The 23,308-nt window shown below is 43.4% G+C and overlaps 1 pseudogene; it reads left to right on the forward strand.

The window, feature by feature from the left end:
- LOC112238066 overlaps window positions 1-23,308 on the forward strand; it is a 131,420-nt pseudogene that overhangs the window by 26,241 nt on the left and 81,871 nt on the right.

Here is a 23,308-nt window from a genome sequence, read left to right on the forward strand (position 1 = left end):
GAAGTGCATTGTTGGTTAAGGGCTTGAAGTGCATTGTTGGTTAAGGGCTTGAAGTGCATTGTTGGTTAAGGGCTTGAAGTGCATTGTTGGTTAAGGGCTTGAAGTGCATTGTTGGTTAAGGGCTTGAAGTGCATTGTTGGTTAAGGGCTTGAAGTGCATTGTTGGTTAAGGGCTTGAAGTGCATTGTAAGTAAACATTTCACGGTAAGTTCTAAACCTATTGCATGCGGCGCATGTGACAAATAAAATGTGATGTATCTGTGTGTGTGTGTGTGTGTGTGTGTGTGTGTGTGTCATGGCTGTGGGAGCAGTCTACAGGGGGAATCCTCTCTGCAGCTCCTTCTGTATGTTTATAAAGGGTTGGCCTCCCTGTAGCTGAGGGGGGTGGGGGGCCCTTGGCTGTGCAATTCAGTGCCTCGCTGTGTCTGTGTGTGTGTCTGTGTGATGATTGAACTGATGGAGCTCAAAATGCTCTTTATATCTGCATGGCGTCCACCCAGCCTTCGATCAATACCTGCTAATCACACACACCAGTACACATACACACAGGCATGCACACACACGCGCGCACGCACACACAAACACACACAGATGAGACTAAATAGTTGTTCATTGAAGTTGAACTGTTTGATTTGAATAAATCAAAATCTCAGTAAGACAAAAATGATGGTGTTCCAAAAAAGGTCCAGTTGCCAGGACCACAAATACAAATTCCATCTAGACACTGTTGCCCTAGAGCACACAAAAAACTATACCTACCTCGACCTAAAGCTCAGTGCCACAGGTAACTTCCACAAAGCTGTGAACGATCTGCGAGACAAGGCAAGAAGGGCCTTCTGTCATCAAAAGGAACATACAATTCGACATACCATTAGGATCTGGCAAAAAACTATTTGAATCAGTTATAGATCCCATTTCCCTTTATGGTTGTGACGTCTGGGGTCCACTCGCCAAACAATAATTCACAAAATGGGACAAAAACTAAACTGAGACTCTGCAAAAATATCCTTCATGTACAACTTAAAAAACAAATCATGCATGCAGAGCAGAGCAGAATTAGGCCGATACCCGCTAATTATCAAAGTCCAGAAAAAGCTGTTCAATTCTACCACCACCTAAAAGGAAGCGATTCCTAAACCTTCCATAACAAAGACCCCACAGAGTCTCAGGACAGCAACACAATTAGATCCAACCAAATCATGAGAAAACAAAAAGATAATTACTTGACCAATTGGAAAGAATTTACCAAAAAAACAGAGCAAAGTGAAATGCTACTTGGCCCCAAACAGAGAGTACACAGTGGCAGAAGACCTGACCACTGTGATTCACTCAAAACTAAGGAAAGCTTTGACTATGTACAGACTCAGTGAGCATAGCCTTGCTATTGAGAAAGGCCGTCGTAGGCAGACATGGCTCTCAAGAGAAGACAGGCTATGTGCAAACTGCCCACAAAATTATGTGGAAACTGAGCTGCACTTCCTAACCTCCAGCCCAATGTATAACCATATTAGAGAGACATATTTCCCTCAGATTACACAGATCCACAAAGAATTCGGGAAAAAAATATAATTTTGATAAACTCCCATATCTATTGGGTGAAGTACCAGTGTGCAATTACAGCAAAAATATTTGTGACCTGTTGCCGCAAGAAAAGGGCAACCAGTGAAGAACAAACACCATTGTTAATGTTTGATGTACATTTTTTATTCTTTATTTCAAGTTTGTTTATGATCTACTTCACTTGCTTTGGCAATGTTAACATACAGTGCATTCGGAAAGTATTCAGACCCCTTGACTTTTTCCACATTTTGTTATGTTACAGCCTTAATGGATTAAATTCATTGTTTTCCTCATAAATCTACACACAATAACCCAAAATGACAAAGTGAAAACAGGTTTTTAGATATGTTTTGCAAATTTATAAAACATACAAAACAGAAATACCTTATTTACATAAGTATTCATACCTGATGTTTCCCATGCCAATAAAGCCCTTTGAATTTAATTGAATTGAGAGGTGAGAGAGGGGAGGGAAAGATAGGTGAGAGAGGGGAGGGAAAGATAGGTGAGAGAGGGGAGGGAAAGATAGGTGAGAGAGGGGAGGGAAAGATAGGTGAGAGAGGGGAGGGAAAGATAGGTGAGAGAGGGGAGGGAAAGATAGGTGAGAGAGGGGAGGGAAAGAGAGGTGAGAGGGGAGGGAAAGATAGGTGAGAGAGGGGATGGAAAGAGAGGTGAGAGGGGAGGGAAAGATAGGAGAGAGAAAGAGAGATTAACCAAGAATCAAAACTGGAAACAGTGTTTCTAGGAATAAATCAAAGACGACCTTGGTGTGCAGTGAAAATGCATGTTTGAATGGTTCTAGAGTTGAGTTTAATTCATGTGTGAGGTGGAAAGTTGAGTTTAATTTATATAAAAGGTGGAAAGTGCATTCAGTCTGATATAGCCAATCCGCTTACAATTACAGGAAGAGGGAACATGCAAATGAGCTGGCCGTCGCTGTGGTTTAGCGAACCAGAGGAGGAAATGAATCATGTAAATATGATTACAGCCGTTAACACTACATACACACACACACTACCGTAAGTGAAACACACTCCACACACAGACTAGAGTTAAAAACACTACTTATAACACAAGACTGTTTCCAACAGCCTGGAGTTAGAGACTGAAACATAGAACACAGACACTATCACTCACTCCTACCTCCTGGGCTGGTGATGTGTTCTGGCCCTGAAGCCCTTCCCTGCTGTGAATTACTCTCCCCTTCATGATGTATGCTGAGGACACCCTACACACAGACACAGACACACACAGACACAGACACAGACAGACACACACACACACACACACACACACACACACACACACACACACACACACACACACACACACACACACAGATACACACACACACACACACACACACGCAGATACACACATGTGAGCATACACATGCACATGAACAAACATACAGACACACACACTGCTCTCTAGGGATTCACTCTCTTCCTCTCTCTCTTCTTCTCTCCCCCCACCTCCCCCTCTCTCTTCTCTCTTCACACCTCCCCCTCTCTCTCTTCTTCTCTTCCCCACCTCCCCCTCTCTCTCTACTTCTCTCCCCCCCCCCCCTCTCTCTCTACTTCTCTCCCCCACCCCCTCTCTCTTCTCTCTTCACACCTCCCCCTCTCTCTCTTCTTCTCTTCCCCGACCTCCTCCTCTTTCTCTTCTTCTCTCCCCACACCCCCTCTCTCTTCTTCTTCTCCCCACCTCCCCCTCTCTCTCTTCTTCTCTTCCCCAACCTCCTCCTCTCTCTCTTCTTCTCTCCCCCCACCTCCCTCTCTCTCTTCTCTCTTCACACCTCCCCTCTCTCTCTTCTTCTCTTCCCCCCACCTCCCCCTCTCTCTTCTTCTCTCCCCCACCTCCCTCTCTCTCTTCTCTCTTCACACCTCCCCCTCTCTCTCTTCTTCTCTTCCCCCACCTCCCCCTCTCTCTCTCCCTTCTTCTCTCCCCCCCACCTCCCCCTCTCTCTCTACTTCTCTCCCCCACCCCCTCTCTCTCTTCTCTCTTCCCACCTCCCCCTCTCTCTCTTCTTCTCTTCCCCCACCTCCCCTCTCTCTCTACTTCTCTCCCCCCACCCCCTCTCTCTCTACTTCTCTCCCCCACCTCCCCTCTCTCTCTACTTCTCTCCCCCACCCCCTCTCTCTCTACTTCTCTCCCCCACCTCCCCCTCTCTCTACTTCTCTCCCCCTACCTCCCCCTCTCTCTCTACTTCTCTCCCCCCACCCCCTCTCTCTCTTCTTCTCTTCCCCCACCTCCCCCTCTCTCTCTACTTCTCTCCCCCCACCCCCTCTCTCTCTTCTTCTCTCCCCCCACCTCCCCCTCTCTCTCTACTTCTCTCCCCCACCCCCTCTCTCTCTTCTCTCTTCCCACGTCCCCCTCTCTCTCTTCTTCTCTTCCCCCACCTCCCCCCTCTCTCTCTCCCTTCTCTCTCTCCACCTCCCCCTTTCTCTTTTTTCCTTGTCATGAATAGAGAGCAGGGTAAACAAAGAAGAGAGCGAGGTGGATATATGGATATATGTGAGGTGGATTGTGTGTGTGTGTGTGTGTGTTATAGCTCTACTAAGCAGTGAGGTGAAGGGTTAAGGTATGCATAGAGCTGGTATGAGGGCTATTGATTGTTAGTAAACAGCACATTGATCTGGTGCACACATGTAGACAGAAAGATTTAAGGGCTGTCTGGGAATTGGATCTGCTGGTATTGACAGTGTGTATCTGTATGTTCTCACTGATCAGCGTCGGTGTGTATATTGACTGAAGTGTCTTAATGTCAACAAAAATGTATGAGTGTGTGCGTGCGTGTGTGGTGTGTGTGTGCGTGCGTGTGTGGTGTGTGCGTGCGTGTGTGGTGTGTGTGTGCGTGTACATGCGTGTGCGTGCGTGTGCGTGTGTGTGTGTGTGTGTGTGTGTGTGTGTGTGTGTGTGTGTGTGTGCGTGTGTGCGTGTGTGTGTGTGTCTGTGTGTGTCTGTGTGTGTGTGTGTGTGTGTGCGTGTGCATGCGTGTGCTGTGCGTGTGTGTGTGTGTGTGTGTGTGTGTGTGTGTGTGTGTGCGTGTGTGTGTGTCTGTGTGTATGTGTGCGTGTGTGTGCGTGTGTGTGTGTGTGTGTGTGTGTGTGTGTGTGTGTCTGTGTGTGTGTGTGTCTGTGTGTGTGTGTGTGTGTGTGTGTAACAGTGTATGTTTTTAACACGGTGTGTTTTTTGTTCTCAGAGCTCCATGTACTCTCTGGCCTTGAAGTGTCTGATCAGCCTGTCGACAGTCATACTGCTGGGCCTCATCATAGCCTATCATGCACGAGAAGTCCAGGTAACACACACTCACACTCGCACGCACGCACGCACACACACACACACACACACACACACACACACACACACACACACACACACACACACGCACACACAATCCACCTCACATATATCCATATATCCACACACGCACATGCATGCACACACACATACACACACAAGCACATACACACACACACACACACACACATACACACACACATGCTGGACATTCCTACTCACACAAATAACCTTCATACAAATACATTCACAAAACAGCCCCACAATCTCTCTCAGGGGATTAGGTGTTCTGTCCCTCAGGAGGATAGGTTTTAAAAGAAGAACTCTTGCCTGTGTGCATGTATAAACCAGGAGAAACAGGGATGTGGTGGATAGATACCACGCTACATTACGTATCCAGTGTATTCACAGAGTCTAAAGGGCTCTACTGCCTGCCAGATACCATTCTTGGGTCAGATTTCAATGGTGGGACTCAGATGTGTGGGCTCTCTGGCTAATTAATTACATTAATTGACCAATTAAGTGAAAGAGAAAAAGGCAAACCTGCCAACACTTCTATGCTGCATTAGTGAATAATGATTTGAATAGATTCACTCTGTCTTATACTCCCTCTGGTCTTACAAATCTGAGGTGGTGAAATAGACTCACTCACTCACTCACTCACTCACTCACTCAGTCCTCTCCCTCTCCTGACGACTGAGATAATCAATCAGAAACACCTTCATGCTTCATCATTTCTGTTTGGCCATTAGTCCTGCTTCATGATGTAATAATACTATGGACATTTAGCCGACATTTCTATCCAACCTTTTACACAGATCAGCTCCCATCCTGAATACATGCAGAAATCAACCACAGCTCTGGTGTTGTTCCAGCTAGATTTCAAGTCCGGACTAGTTTACATCATATCTGTCTAAAAAACCCACCACAAATATTCATCTGATGGTATGACTTGTTGTTCTGAAGTTGGGTCCAGCTATCTCCCTGCTAGCTACCCAGATGCCAGATTAGTATGCCCTGTCATGCTCAGACAGATGATTATTCAGCTACAGTGTCACGCTGCTCTAAGGGACTGACTGCATAGACATCAAACACTCTGCTTACTGTATGCCAACCCATGGAAGTGTGTGTGTGTGTGTGTTTGTGTGTGTGCGCGCGCGCAAAGGGGTGTCACTGTGCAGGAACACTTCTTGATAAAAAAGTCCCTTGAGGTCTGCTCACAGGTTCGATCACACACACACACACACACACACACACACACACACACACACACACACACACACACACACACACACACACACACACACACACACACACACACACACACACACACACACACACACACACACACACACACACACTTCCACAGAGAGAGAGAGAGAGAGAGAGAAAGATGCTCTTCTGTTAATCCGACCAATATAATTCCTTTTGATTAAATGAAATGTGGGGTTGGGTTGTGGTGGGGAGGTGAGGTGTGGTGAGGGGTTGATGCAGGCGGCTGAGGGGAGGATTTAGGCAAAAACACTTCCCTTAAGAACTGACTAACTGGAATGTCAACACAAGCCTACAGATCCTAGCCATGTGGGCTCAGCCTGCTAGATGCCTATTTAATAGTCTATTAGTCATATGACTCACCTGCCCATCAGCAACACGCCTGTTTCCCTTCCTGTCAGCTGCATGCTCAACATGCTTGTTGGAGTTGCTCTGAGTGTGTGTGTTCATCAGTATTCAGACACACACCAGCAGTAAGGGATGCTGAGCCAAATGAAAGACGTTGTTCAACAGAGATTGGATTCCCAGAATACGTACAGCTTCTAACAGGATATAGGCACACACACACACACACACACACACACACACACACACACACACACACACACACACACACACACACACACACACACACACACACACACACACACACACACTATAACCTTAGACACACACTCACATCAGTGTGTGCAGGGCATCTATTCTATCTTGGAGTGTTGCTGGTATGGATGCTAGTGCAGCGGGCAATTAGAGGGATTCTATCTGAAGTTACTAATGTTCATACATCCTCTCTCTTCCCTTTCTCCATTTCTCCCCCCCCCTCTCTCTTCACCTCTGTTTACCACCGTTGTATCTCTCCCTCTCTATTCAGCCCTCTCTCTCTCTTTATCCGATTATGTCCCTCTCAGTTCCTCTGTCTCTGGGCTCAATTCAATTCTATGACTTTCTCCTTCTCTCTTGCATTCTACCCTCATCCCTCTAAATATACCCCTTTAACCCCGTTCTACCTCTCTCTGTCTGTATCTCTCCCTCTTTCACTGTCTTCACATCTTGCTTTGTCTATGAAGTGTAAACCTATTTCAGACTCTCTGTATAGAGCTCGCCAGGTTGTGGTCCTAAAATCTGGAAATAACTTACCTCTGGTTCGTTCAGCGATCCCTATGGGGAAAATGAATGGGGGAAGAACAGGGTTTGGAATGAACACAGAAAATAAGGTCTAAAGTTAACACAGGCTCAGCAGATCTCATACAGTTTGTTCAATGAGATAATAGCAGTCAGTTAACATGCCCTTTATTTAATTAAGAAGCATCTATTTATTGTTCTACCCTTCCTGTCTGTCCCCCTCTCTCTGTTTCCATTACCTCATCTCCCTGTTCTCTCTATGTCCACCTTCCTGTCTGTCCACCTTCCCTGTCCCCCTCTCTGTTTCCCTGACCCCCTCTCCCTGTTCTCTCTATGTCCACCTTCCTGTCTGTCCCCCTCTCTCTGTTTCCCTGACCTCCTCTCCCTGTTCTCTCTATGTCCACCTTCCTGTCTGTCCCCCTCTCTCTGTTTCCCTGACCTCCTCTCCCTGTTCTCTCTATGTCCACCTTCCTGCCTGTCCCCCTCTGTTTCCCTTACCTCCTCTCCCTGTTCTCTCTATGTCCACCTTCCTGTCTGTCCCCCTCTCTCTGTTTCCCTTACCTCCTCTCCCTGTTCTCTCTATGTCCACCTTCCTGTCTGTCCCCCTCTCTCTGTTTCCCTTACCTCCTCTCCCTGTTATCTCTATGTCCATCTTCCTGTCTGTCCCCCTCTCTCTCTGTTTCCCTTACCTCCTCTCCCTGTTCTCTCTATGTCCATCTTCCTGTCTGTCCCCCTCTCTCTGTTTCCCTTACCTCCTCTCCCTGTTCTCTCTATGTCCACCTTCCTGTCTGTCCCCCCTCTCTCTGTTTCCCTGACCTCCTCTCCCTGTTCTCTCTATGTCCACCTTCCTGTCTGTCCCCCTGTTCTCTGTTTCCCTTACCTCCTCTCCCTGTTCTCTTTATGTCCATCTTCCTGTCTGTCCCCCTCTCTCTGTTTCCCTTACCTCCTCTCCCTGTTCTCTCTATGTCCACCTTCCTGTCTGTTCCCCTCTCTCTGTTTCCCTCACCTCCTCTCTCTGTTCTCTCTATGTCCACCTTCCTGTCTGTCCCCCTCTCTCTGTTTCCCTCACCTCCTCTCCCTGTTCTCTCTATGTCCATCTTCCTGTCTGTCCCCCTCTCTCTGTTTCCCTTACCTCCTCTCCCTGTTCTCTCTATGTCCATCTTCCTGTCTGTCCCCCTCTCTCTCTCTGTTTCCCTTACCGCCTCTCCCTATGTCCACCTTCCTGTCTGTCCTCCTGTTTCTCTCTGTTTCTCTTCCACCTTCCTCTCCCTGTTCTCCTCCTCTCCCTGTTCTCTCTATGTCCACCTTCCTGTCTGTTTCCCTTACCTCCTCTCCCTGTTCTCTCTATGTCCATCTTCCTGTCTGTCCCCCTCTCTCTGTTTCCCTTACCTCCTCTCCCTGTTCTCTCTATGTCCATCTTCCTGTCTGTCCCCCTCTCTCTGTTTCCCTTACCTCCTCTCCCTCCTCTATGTCCACCTTCCTGTCTGTCCCCTCTCTCTGTTTCCCTTACCTCCTCTCCCTGTTCTCTCTATGTCCACCTTCCTGTCTGTCCCCCTCTCTCTGTTTCCCTTACCTCCTCTCCCTGTTCTCTCTATGTCCACCTTCCTGTCTGTCCCCCTCTCTCTGTTTCCCTTACCTCCTCTCCCTGTTCTCTCTATGTCCACCTTCCTGTCTGTCCCCCTCTCCTCTGTTTCCCTCCACCTTCCTCTCCCCCTCTCTCTGTTTCCTCTGTTCTCTCTATGTCCACCTTCCTGTCTGTCCCCCTCTCTCTGTTTCCCTCACCTCCTCTCTCTGTTCTCTCTATGTCCACCTTCCTGTCTGTCCCCCTCTCTCTGTTTCCCTCACCTCCTCTCCCTGTTCTCTTTATGTCCACCTTCCTGTCTGTCCCCCTCTCTCTGTTTCCCTTACCTCCTCTCCCTGTTCTCTCTATGTCCACCTTCCTGTCTGTCCCCCTCTCTCTGTTTCCCTTACCTCCTCTCCCTGTTCTCTCTATGTCCACCTTCCTGTCTGTCCCCCTCTCTCTGTTTCCCTTACCTCCTCTCCCTGTTCTCTCTATGTCCACCTTCCTGTCTGTCCCCTCTCTCTGTTTCCCTCACCTCCTCTCCCTGTTCTGTCTATGTCCACCTTCCTGTCTGTCCCCCTCTCTCTGTTTCCCTTACCTCCTCCCCTGTTCTCTCTATGTCCACCTTCCTGTCTGTCCCCCTCTCTCTGTTTCTCTTACCTCCTCTCCCTGTTCTCTCTATGTCCACCTTCCTGTGATTGTCCCCCTCTCTCTGTTTCCTGTCTTACCTCCTCTCCCTGTTCTCTCTATGTCCACCTTCCTGTCTGTCCCCCTCTCTCTCCCTGTTTCCCACCTTTGTCTCCTCTCCCTGTTCTCTCTATGTCCACCTTCCTGTCTGTTCCCCTCTCTCTCTGTTTCCCTTACCTCCTCTCCCTGTTCTTTCTATGTCCACCTTCCTGTCTGTCCCCCTCTCTCTGTTTCCCTTACCTCCTCTCCCTGTTCTCTCTATGTCCACCTTCCTGTCTGTCCCCCTCTCTGTTTCCTCTCTGTTTCCCCACCTTACCTCCTCTCCCTGTTCTCTCTATGTCCACCTTCCTGTGTCCCCCTCTTGTTTCCCCCTCTCTCTGTTTCCTGTCTGTCCCCCTTACCTCCTCTCCCTGTTCTCTCTATGTCCATCTTCCTGTCTGTCCCCCTCTCTCTGTTTCCCTTACCTCCTCTCCCTGTTCTCTCTATGTCCACCTTCCTGTCTGTCCCCTCTCTGTTTCTCTCTCCTCTCCCTGTTCTCTCTATGTCCACCTTCCTGTCTTCCCCTCTCACCTCCCTCTCTCTGTTCTCTCTATGTCCACCTTCCTGTGATTGTCCCCCTCTCTCTGTTTCCCTACCTCCTCTCCCTGTTCTCTCTATGTCCACCTTCCTGTGATTGTCCCCCTCTCTCTGTTTCCCTTACCTCCTCTCCCTGTTCTCTCTATGTCCATCTTCCTGTCTGTCCCCCTCTCTCTGTTTCCCTTACCTCCTCTCCCTGTTCCACCCTCCACCCCTCCACTCTCTGTGTCCACCTTCCTGTCTGTCCCCCCACCCTCCACCCCACACCATCTCTCTGTTTCCCTTACCTCCACCCCACACCATCTCCCTGTGGATGGAGCCCTCTCCACCCCACACCACACTCCTCTGTGGATGGAGCCCCCCACCCTCCACCCCACCCACCCCACACCTCTGTGGATGGAGCCCCTCCACCCTCCACCCTCCACCCCACCCTCCACCATGGAGCCCCTCCTCCACCCTCCACCCCACACTGTGTGGATGGAGCCCCTCCTCCACCCTCCACCCTACACCACCCTACTTCTCTGTGGATGGAGCCCCTCCTCCACCCTCCACCCCCACACTCCTCTGTGGATGGAGCCCCTCCTCCACCCTCTCCTCCACCCCCCACTCCTCTGTGGATGGAGCCCCTCCTCCACCCTCCACCCCACACTCCTCTGTGGATGGAGCCCTCCTCCACCCTCCACCCTACACTTCTCTGTGGATGGAGCCCCTCCTCCACCCTCCACCCCACACAACTCTGTGATGGAGCCCCTCCTCCACCCCACACTCCTCTGTGGATGGAGCCCCTCCTCCACCCTCCACCCCCACCCCCATACTTCTCTGTGGATGGAGCCCCTCCTCCACCTTCCACCCCACACACTCCTCTGTGGATGGAGCCCCTCCTCCACCCTCCACCCCACACTCCTCTGTGGATGGAGCCCCTCCTCCACCCTCCACCCTCCACCCCACACTCCTCTGTGGATGTAGCCCCTCCTCCACCCTCCACCCCACACTCCTCTGTGGTGAGCACAAGTTTTTGTTCACATGGAAATACCGTTAATACATGAGGAAATAGACTGAAGTCATTTCATGTACACACAGATGATCTCATTATTCAACACAAGGTTGTTTGAGGCAGCATCCTTTGTTTGAGGCAGCATGTCTGTTTGAGGCAGCATGTCTGTTTGAGACAGCATGTCTGTGTTAGACAGCATGTCTGTTTGAGGCAGCATGTCTGTTTGAGGCAGCATGTCTGTTTGAGACAGCATGTCTGTGTTAGACAGCATGTCTGTTTGAGGCAGCATGTCTGTTTGAGGCAGCATGTCTGTTTGAGACAGCATGTCTGTTTGAGGCAGCATGTCTGTTTAAGGCAGTGTGTCTGTTTGAGGCAGAATGTCTGTTTAAGTCAGTGTGTCTGTTTGAGGCAGAATGTCTGTTTAAGTCAGTGTGTGTTTGAGTCAGTGTGTCTGGGTTCTTGGGTTCTGTCGTGTGACTCAGTATTTGCCAGCTCATCAGTGGCCTTCTGTCCTCAGGCTGAGAGGGGTGGGGGTGGAGGTTAGAGAAGGCCAGCTGCCCACACACACTATCCTAGTGTGTATCCTAACACACACTTTCCTAATTCACACACTGTGAGGGAGAAGGGGGAAGGGGGACAGGAGCATTTAATTTAAATGAATTCAGAAGTAGAGAGAGAGAGAGAGAGAGAGAGAGAGAGAGAGAGAGAGATGGACAGAGAGAGAGAGACAGAAAGAGAGAGAGAGACAGAGAGAGAGATACAGAGGCAGAGAGAGAGAGAGAGAGAGAGATACAGAGAGAGAGAGAGACAGAGAGAGATACAGAGAGAGAGAGAGACAGAGAGAGAGAGACAGAGAGAGAAAGACAGAGACAGAGAGACAGACAGAGACAGAGAGAGAGAGAGAGATTTCATCAGTCCATCGGTATACTGGTAGTAATGGGAGTAGTCTGCAAAAGGCTGCCACACGTCTTGTGTACGTAGTTGTTTCTTTATTGGAGCAACTTTTTTCTTACACAATACCCTTGCTGGTTACGTTACTAGACCCCAGAATAGCAACGCGTTGAAACATCGGAAAAGGGGATTGCAATCTCTTTCCACACCAACCAAGGTTATTGGTTCAGCACCCCCAGGCAGGGAATGCTGCCCCCAAGTTCACTACAGTATATCAGCAGCATGCAGACCTTGTTAGGGAAACACTGGGTACATTCTAACAGTATGTTAATATCAGACCTTGTTAGGGAAACACTGGGTACATTCTAACAGTATGTTAATATCAGACCTTGTTAGAGAAACACTGGGTACATTCAGTATGTTAATATCAGACCTTGTTAGGGAAACACTGGGTACATTCAGTATGTTAATATCAGACCTTGTTAGGGAAACACTGGGTACATTCAGTATGTTAATATCAGACCTCGTTAGGGAAACACTGGGTACATTCTAACAGTATGTTAATATCAGACCTTGTTAGGGAAACACTGGGTACATTCTAACAGTATGTTAATATCAGACCTTGTTAGGGAAACACTGGGTACATTCTAACAGTATGTTAATATCAGACCTTGTTAGGGAACCACTGGGTACATTCAGTATGTTAATATCAGACCTTGTTAGGGAAACACTGGGTACATTCAGTATGTTAATATCAGACCTTGTTAGGGAAACACTGGGTACATTCAGTATGTTAATATCAGACCTTGTTAGGGAAACACTGGGTACATTCTAACAGTACGTTAATATCAGACCTTCTTAGGGAAACACTGGGTACATTCAGTATGTTAATATCAGACCTTGTTAGGGAAACACTGGGTACATTCAGTATGTTAATATCAGACCTTGTTAGGGAACCACTGGGTACATTCAGTATGTTAATATCAGACCTTGTTAGGGAAACACTGGGTACATTCAGTATGTTAATATCAGACCTGGTTTGGGAAACACTGGGTACATTCAGTATGTTAATATCAGACCTTGTTAGGGAAACACTGGGTACATTCTAACAGTACGTTAATATCAGACCTTGTTAGGGAAACACTGGGTACATTCTAACAGTATGTTAATATCAGACCTTGTTAGGGAAACACTGGGTACATTCTAACAGTATGTTAATATCAGACCTTGTTAGGGAAACACTGGGTACATTCAACAGTATGTTAATATCAGACCTTGTTAGGGAAACACTGGGTACATTCAGTATGTTAATATCAGACCTTGTTTGGGAAACACTGGGTACATTCAGTATGTTAATATCAGACCTTGTTAGAGAAACACTGGGTACATTCAGTATGTTAATATCAGACCTTGTTAGGGAAACACTGGGTACATTCTAACAGTATGTTAATATCAGACCTTGTGAGGGAAACACTGGGTACATTCTAACAGTATGTTAATATCAGACCTTGTTAGAGAAACACTGGGTACATTCAGTATGTTAATATCAGACCTTGTTAGGGAAACTCTGGGTACATTCTAACAGTATGTTAATATCAGACCTTGTTAGGGAAACACTGGGTACAATCTAACAGTATGTTAATATCAGACCTTGTTAGGGAAACACTGGGTACATTCTAACATTATGTTAATATCAGACCTTGTTCGGGAAACTCTGGGTACATTCTAACAGTATGTTAATATCAGACCTTGTTAGGGAAACACTGGGTACATTCAGTATGTTAATATCAGACCTTGTTAGGGAAACACTGGGTACATTCTAACAGTATGTTAATATCAGACCTTGTTAGGGAAACACTGGGTACATTCTAACAGTATGTTAATATCAGACCTTGTTAGGGAAACACTGGGTACATTCTAACAGTATGTTAATATCAGACCTTGTTAGGGAAACCACTGGGTACATTCAGTATGTTAATATCAGACCTTGTTAGGGAACCACTGGGTACATTCAGTATGTTAATATCAGACCTTGTTAGGGAAACACTGGGTACATTCAGTATGTTAATATCAGACCTGGTTTGGGAAACACTGGGTACATTCAGTATGTTAATATCAGACCTTGTTAGGGAAACACTGGGTACATTCTAACAGTATGTTAATATCAGACCTTGTTAGGGAAACACTGGGTACATTCTAACAGTATGTTAATATCAGACCTTGTCAGGGAAACACTGGGTACATTCTAACAGTATGTTAATATCAGACCTTCTTAGAGAAACACTGCATACATTCTAACAGTATGTAAATATCAGACCTTGTTAGAGAAACACTGGGTACATTCTAACAGTATGTTAATATCAGTACTTGTTAGAGAAACACTGGGTACATTCAGTATGTTAATATCAGACCTTGTTAGGGAAACACTGGGTACATTCTAACAGTATGTTAATATCAGACCTTGTTAGGGAACCACTGGGTACATTCTAACAGTATGTTAATATCAGACCTTGTTAGAGAAACACTGGGTACATTCAGTATGTTAATATCAGACCTTGTTAGGGAAACCACTGGGTACATTCTAACAGTATGTTAATATCAGACCTTGTTAGGGAAACACTGGGTACATTCAGTATGTTAATATCAGACCTTGTTAGAGAAACACTGGGAACATTCAACAGTATGTTAATATCAGACCTTGTTAGGGAAACACTGGGTACATTCTAACAGTATGTTAATATCAGACCTTGTTAGGGAAACACTGGGTACATTCAGTATGTTAATATCAGACCTTGTTAGGGAAACACTGGGTACATTCAGTATGTTAATATCAGACCTTGTTAGGGAAACACTGGGTACATTCTAACATTATGTTAATATCAGACCTTGTTAGGGAAACTCTGGGTACATTCTAACAGTATGTTAATATCAGACCTTGTAAGGGAAACACTGGGTACATTCAGTATGTTAATATCAGACCTTGTTAGGGAAACACTGGATACATTCTAACAGTATGTTAAAATCACACCTTGTTAGAGAAACACTGGGTACATTCAGTATGTTAATATCAGACCTTGTTAGAGAAACACTGGGTACATTCAGTATGTTAATATCAGACCTTGTTAGGGAAACACTGGGTACATTCTAACAGTATGTTAATATCAGACCTTGTCAGGGAAACACTGGGTACATTCTAACAGTATGTTAATATCAGACCTTGTCAGGGAACCACTGGGTACATTCTAACAGTATGTTCATATCAGACCTTGTCAGGGAAACACTGGGTACATTCTAACAGTATGTTAATATCAGACCTTGTTAGAGAAACACTGGGTACATTCAGTATGTTAATATCAGACCTTGTTAGGGAAACACTGGGTACATTCTAGTATGTTAATATCAGACCTTGTTAGGGAAACACTGGGTACATTCAGTATGTTAATATCAGACCTTGTTAGGGAAACACTGGGTACATTCTAACAGTATGTTAATATCAGACCTTGTTAGGCAAACACTGGGTACATTCCAACAGTATGTTAATATCAGACCTTGTTAGAGAAACACTGGATACATTCTAACAGTATGTTAAAATCATACCTTGTTAGAGAAACACTGGGTACATTCAGTATGTTAATATCAGACCTTGTTAGAGAAACACTGGGTACATTCAGTATGTTAATATCAGACCTTGTTAGGGAAACACTGGGTACATTCAGTATGTTAATATCAGACCTTGTTTGGGAAACACTGGGTACATTCAGTATGTTAATATCAGACCTTGTTAGGGAAACACTGGGTACATTCTAACAGTACGTTAATATCAGACCTTGTTAGGGAAACACTGGGTACATTCTAACAGTATGTTAATATCAGACCTTGTTAGGGAAACACTGGGTACATTCTAACAGTATGTTAATATCAGACCTTGTTAGGGAAACACTGGGTACATTCTAACAGTATGTTAATATCAGACCTTGTTAGAGAAACACTGGGTACATTCAGTATGTTAATATCAGACCTTGTTAGGGAACCACTGGGTACATTCTAACAGTATGTTAATATCAGACCTTGTGAGGGAAACACTGGGTACATTCTAACAGTATGTTAATATCAGACCTTGTTAGAGAAACACTGGGTACATTCAGTATGTTAATATCAGACCTTGTTAGGGAAACTCTGGGTACATTCTAACAGTATGTTAATATCAGACCTTGTTAGGGAAACACTGGGTACATTCTAACAGTATGTTAATATCAGACCTTGTTAGGGAAACACTGGGTACATTCAGTATGTTAATATCAGACCTTGTTAGGGAAACACTGGGTACATTCAGTATGTTAATATCAGACCTTGTTAGGGAAACACTGGGTACATTCTAACAGTATGTTAATATCAGACCTTGTTAGGCAAACACTGGGTACATTCTAACAGTATGTTAATATCAGACCTTGTTAGGGAAACACTGGGTACATTCAGTATGTTAATATCAGACCTTGTTAGGGAAACACTGGGTACATTCAGTATGTTAATATCAGACCTTGTTAGGGAAACACTGGGTACATTCTAACAGTATGTTAATATCAGACCTTGTTAGGGAAACACTGGGTACATTCTAACAGTATGTTAATATCAGACCTTGTTAGAGAAACACTGGGTACATTCAGTATGTTAATATCAGACCTTGTTCGGGAAACACTGGGTACATTCTAACAGTATGTTAATATCAGACCTTGTTAGGGAAACACTGGGTACATTCTAACAGTATGTTAATATCAGACCTTGTTAGAGAAACACTGGGTACATTCAGTATGTTAATATCAGACCTTGTTAGGGAAACACTGGGTACATTCTAACAGTATGTTAATATCAGACCTTGTTAGGGAAACACTGGGTACATTCTAACAGTATGTTAATATCAGACCTTGTTAGAGAAACACTGGGTACATTCAGTATGTTAATATCAGACCTTGTTAGGGAAACACTGGGTACATTCTAACAGTATGTTAATATCAGACCTTGTTAGGGAAACACTGGGTACATTCAGTATGTTAATATCAGACCTTGTTAGGGAAACACTGGGTACATTCTAACAGTATGTTAATATCAGACCTTGTTAGGGAAACACTGGGTACATTCTAACAGTATGTTAATATCAGACCTTGTTAGGGAAACACTGGGTACATTCAGTATGTTAATATCAGACCTTGTTAGGGAAACACTGGGTACATTCAGTATGTTAATATCAGACCTTGTTAGGGAAACACTGGGTACATTCTAACAGTATGTTAATATCAGACCTTGTTAGAGAAACACTGGGTACATTCAGTATGTTAATATCAGACCTTGTTAGGGAAACACTGGGTACATTCTAACAGTATGTTAATATCAGACCTTGTTAGGGAAACACTGGGTACATTCTAACAGTATGTTAATATCAGACCTTGTTAGGGAAACACTGGGTACATTCTAACATTATGTTAATATCAGACCTTGTTAGGGAAACACTGGGTACATTCTAACAGTATGTTAATATCAGACCTTGTTAGGGAAACACTGGGTACATTCAGTATGTTAATATCAGACCTTGTTAGGGAAACACTGGGTACATTCTAACAGTATGTTAATATCAGACCTTGTTAGGGAAACACTGGGTACATTCTAACAGTATGTTAATATCAGACCTTGTTAGGGAAACACTGGGTACATTCTAACAGTATGTTAATATCAGACCTTGTTAGGGAAACACTGGGTACATTCAGTATGTTAATATCAGACCTTGTTAGGGAAACACTGGGTACATTCAGTATGTTAATATCAGACCTTGTTAGGGAAACACTGGGTACATTCTAACAGTATGTTAATATCAGACCTTGTTAGGAAACACTGGGTACATTCAACAGTATGTTAATATCAGACCTTGTTAGGGAAACACTGGGTACATTCTAACAGTATGTTAATATCAGACCTTGTTAGAGAAACACTGGGTACATTCTAACAGTATGTTAATATCAGACCTTGTTAGGGAAACACTGGGTACATTCAGTATGTTAATATCAGACCTTGTTAGGGAAACACTGGGTACATTCAGTATGTTAATATCAGACCTTGTTAGGGAAACACTGGGTACATTCAGTATGTTAATATCAGACCTTGTTAGGGAAACACTGGGTACATTCTAACATTATGTTAATATCAGACCTTGTTAGGGAAACACTGGGTACATTCTAACAGTATGTTAATATCAGACCTTGTTAGGGAAACACTGGGTACATTCTAACAGTATGTTAATATCAGACCTTGTTAGGGAAACACTGGGTACATTCTAACAGTATGTTAATATCAGACCTTGTTAGAGAAACACTGGGTACATTCAGTATGTTAATATCAGACCTTGTTAGGGAAACACTGGGTACATTCTAACAGTATGTTAATATCAGACCTTGTTAGGGAAACACTGGGTACATTCTAACAGTATGTTAATATCAGACCTTGTTAGGAAACCACTGGGTACATTCAGTATGTTAATATCAGACCTTGTTAGGGAAACACTGGGTACATTCAGTATGTTAATATCAGACCTTGTTAGGGAAACACTGGGTACATTCAGTATGTTAATATCAGACCTTGTTAGGGAAACACTGGGTACATTCTAACAGTATGTTAATATCAGACCTTGTTAGGGAAACACTGGGTACATTCTAACAGTATGTTAATATCAGACCTTGTTAGGGAAACACTGGGTACATTCAGTATGTTAATATCAGACCTTGTTAGGGAAACACTGGGTACATTCAGTATGTTAATATCAGACCTTGTTAGGGAAACACTGGGTACATTCAGTATGTTAATATCAGACCTTGTTAGGGAAACACTGGGTACATTCTAACAGTATGTTAATATCAGACCTTGTTAGAGAAACACTGGGTACATTCAGTATGTTAATATCAGACCTTGTTAGGGAAACACTGGGTACATTCAGTATGTTAATATCAGACCTTGTTAGGGAAACACTGGGTACATTCAGTATGTTAATATCAGACCTTGTTAGGGAAACACTGGGTACATTCAGTATGTTAATATCAGACCTTGTTAGGGAAACACTGGGTACATTCTAACAGTATGTTAATATCAGACCTTGTTAGGGAAACACTGGGTACATTCAACAGTATGTTAATATCAGACCTTGTTAGGGAAACACTGGGTACATTCTAACAGTATGTTAATATCAGACCTTGTTAGGGAAACACTGGGTACATTCTAACAGTATGTTAATATCAGACCTTGTTAGAGAAACACTGGGTACATTCTAACAGTATGTTAATATCAGACCTTGTTAGGGAAACACTGGGTACATTCAGTATGTTAATATCAGACCTTGTTAGGGAAACCACTGGGTACATTCTAACAGTATGTTAATATCAGACCTTGTTAGGGAAACACTGGGTACATTCAGTATGTTAATATCAGACCTTGTTAGGGAAACACTGGGTACATTCTAACAGTATGTTAATATCAGACCTTGTTAGGGAAACACTGGGTACATTCAGTATGTTAATATCAGACCTTGTTAGAGAAACACTGGTACATTCTAACAGTATGTTAATATCAGACCTTGTTAGGGAAACACTGGGTACATTCTAACAGTATGTTAATATCAGACCTTGTTAGGGAAACACTGGGTACATTCTAACAGTATGTTAATATCAGACCTTGTTAGGGAAACACTGGGTACATTCTAACAGTATGTTAATATCAGACCTTGTTAGGAAACACTGGGTACATTCTAACAGTATGTTAATATCAGACCTTGTTAGAGAAACACTGGGTACATTCTAACAGTATGTTAATATCAGACCTTGTTAGAGAAACACTGGGTACATTCAGTATGTTAATATCAGACCTTGTTAGGGAAACACTGGGTACATTCAGTATGTTAATATCAGACCTTGTTAGGGAAACACTGGGTACATTCTAACATTATGTTAATATCAGACCTTGTTAGGGAAACACTGGGTACATTCAGTATGTTAATATCAGACCTTGTTAGGGAAACACTGGGTACATTCAGTATGTTAATATCAGACCTTGTTAGGGAAACACTGGGTACATTCCAACAGTATGTTAATATCAGACCTTGTTAGAGAAACACTGGGTACATTCAGTATGTTAATATCAGACCTTGTTAGGGAAACACTGGGTACATTCAGTATGTTAATATCAGACCTTGTTAGGGAAACACTGGGTACATTCAACAGTATGTTAATATCAGACCTTGTTAGGGAAACACTGGGTACATTCTAACATTATGTTAATATCAGACCTTGTTAGGAAACACTGGGTACATTCTAACAGTATGTTAATATCAGACCTTGTTAGGGAAACACTGGGTACATTCAGTATGTTAATATCAGACCTTGTTAGGGAAACACTGTGTACATTCTAACAGTATGTTAATATCAGACCTTGTTAGGGAAACACTGGGTACATTCTAACAGTATGTTAATATCAGACCTTGTTAGGGAAACACTGGGTACATTCTAACAGTATGTTAATATCAGACCTTGTTAGGGAAACACTGGGTACATTCAGTATGTTAATATCAGACCTTGTTAGGGAAACACTGGTTACATTCTAACAGTATGTTCATATCAGACCTTGTTAGGGAAACACTGGGTACATTCTAACAGTATGTTAATATCAGACCTTGTTAGGGAAACACTGGGTACATTCTAACAGTATGTTAATATCAGACCTTGTTAGGGAAACACTGGGTACATTCAGTATGTTAATATCAGACCTTGTTAGGGAAACACTGGGTACATTCTAACATATGTTAATATCAGACCTTGTTAGGGAAACACTGGGTACATTCTAACAGTATGTTAATATCAGACCTTGTTAGGAAACACTGGGTACATTCTAACAGTATGTTAATATCAGACCTTGTTAGAGAAACACTGGGTACATTCAGTATGTTAATATCAGACCTTGTTAGGGAAACACTGGGTACATTCTAACAGTATGTTAATATCAGACCTTGTTAGGGAAACACTGGGTACATTCTAACAGTATGTTAATATCAGACCTTGTTAGAGAAACACTGGGTACATTCTAACAGTATGTTAATATCAGACCTTGTTAGGAAACACTGGGTACATTCTAACAGTATGTTAATATCAGACCTTGTTAGGGAAACACTGGGTACATTCAGTATGTTAATATCAGACCTTGTTAGAGAAACACTGGGTACATTCAGTATGTTAATATCAGACCTTGTTAGGGAAACACTGGGTACATTCTAACAGTATGTTAATATCAGACCTTGTTAGGGAAACACTGGGTACATTCTAACAGTATGTTAATATCAGACCTTGTTAGAGAAACACTGGGTACATTCTAACAGTATGTTAATATCAGACCTTGTTAGAGAAACACTGGGTACATTCTAACAGTATGTTAATATCAGACCTTGTTAGAGAAACACTGGGTACATTCAGTATGTTAATATCAGACCTTGTTAGGGAAACACTGGGTACATTCTAACAGTATGTTAATATCAGACCTTGTTAGGGAAACACTGGGTACATTCAGTATGTTAATATCAGACCTTGTTAGGGAAACACTGGGTACATTCTAACATTATGTTAATATCAGACCTTGTTAGGGAAACTCTGGGTACATTCTAACAGTATGTTAATATCAGACCTTGTTAGGGAAACACTGGGTACATTCAGTATGTTAATATCAGACCTTGTTAGGGAAACACTGGGTACATTCTAACATATGTTAATATCAGACCTTGTTAGGGAAACACTGGGTACATTCTAACAGTATGTTAATATCAGACCTTGTTAGGGAAACACTGGGTACATTCAGTATGTTAATATCAGACCTTGTTAGGGAAACACTGGGTACATTCTAACATATGTTAATATCAGACCTTGTTAGGGAAACACTGGGTACATTCTAGTATGTTAATATCAGACCTTGTTAGGGAAACACTGGGTACATTCTAACAGTATGTTAATATCAGACCTTGTTAGGGAAACACTGGGTACATTCTAACAGTATGTTAATATCAGACCTTGTTAGGGAAACACTGGGTACATTCTAACAGTATGTTAATATCAGACCTTGTTAGGGAAACACTGGGTACATTCTAACAGTATGTTCATATCAGACCTTGTTAGGGAAACACTGGGTACATTCAGTATGTTAATATCAGACCTTGTTAGAGAAACACTGGGTACATTCTAACAGTATGTTAATATCAGACCTTGTTAGAGAAACACTGGGTACATTCAGTATGTTAATATCAGACCTTGTTAGGGAAACACTGGGTACATTCAGTATGTTAATATCAGACCTTGTTAGGGAAACACTGGGTGCATTCTAACATTATGTTAATATCAGACCTTGTTAGGGAAACTCTGGGTACATTCTTACAGTATGTTAATATCAGACCTTGTTAGAGAAACACTGGGTACATTCTAACAGTATGTTCATATCAGACCTTGTTAGGGAAACACTGGGTACATTCAGTATGTTAATATCAGACCTTGTTAGGGAAACACTGGGTACATTCTAACAGTATGTTAATATCAGACCTTGTTAGGGAAACACTGGGTACATTCTAACAGTATGTTAATATCAGACCTTGTTAGGGAAACACTGGGTACATTCAGTATGTTAATATCAGACCTTGTTAGGGAAACACTGGGTACATTCTAACAGTATGTTAATATCAGACCTTGTTAGAGAAACACTGGGTACATTCTAACAGTATGTTAATATCAGACCTTGTTAGAGAAACACTGGGTACATTCAGTATGTTAATATCAGACCTTGTTAGGGAAACACTGGGTACATTCAGTATGTTAATATCAGACCTTGTTAGGGAAACACTGGGTACATTCTAACAGTATGTTAATATCAGACCTTGTTAGGGAAACACTGGGTACATTCTAACAGTATGTTAATATCAGACCTTGTTAGGGAAACACTGGGTACATTCAGTATGTTAATATCAGACCTTGTTAGGGAAACACTGGGTACATTCTAACAGTATGTTAATATCAGACCTTGTTAGGGAAACACTGGGTACATTCTAACAGTATGTTAATATCAGACCTTGTTAGGGAAACACTGGGTACATTCTAACAGTATGTTAATATCAGACCTTGTTAGGGAAACACTGGGTACATTCTAACAGTATGTTAATATCAGACCTTGTTAGGGAAACACTGGGTACATTCAGTATGTTAATATCAGACCTTGTTAGGGAAACACTGGGTACATTCTAACAGTATGTTAATATCAGACCTTGTTAGGGAAACACTGGGT

The sequence above is a fragment of the Oncorhynchus tshawytscha genome, linkage group LG03, assembly GCF_018296145.1.
Source record: "Oncorhynchus tshawytscha isolate Ot180627B linkage group LG03, Otsh_v2.0, whole genome shotgun sequence".
Classification (NCBI taxonomy): domain Eukaryota; kingdom Metazoa; phylum Chordata; class Actinopteri; order Salmoniformes; family Salmonidae; genus Oncorhynchus; species Oncorhynchus tshawytscha.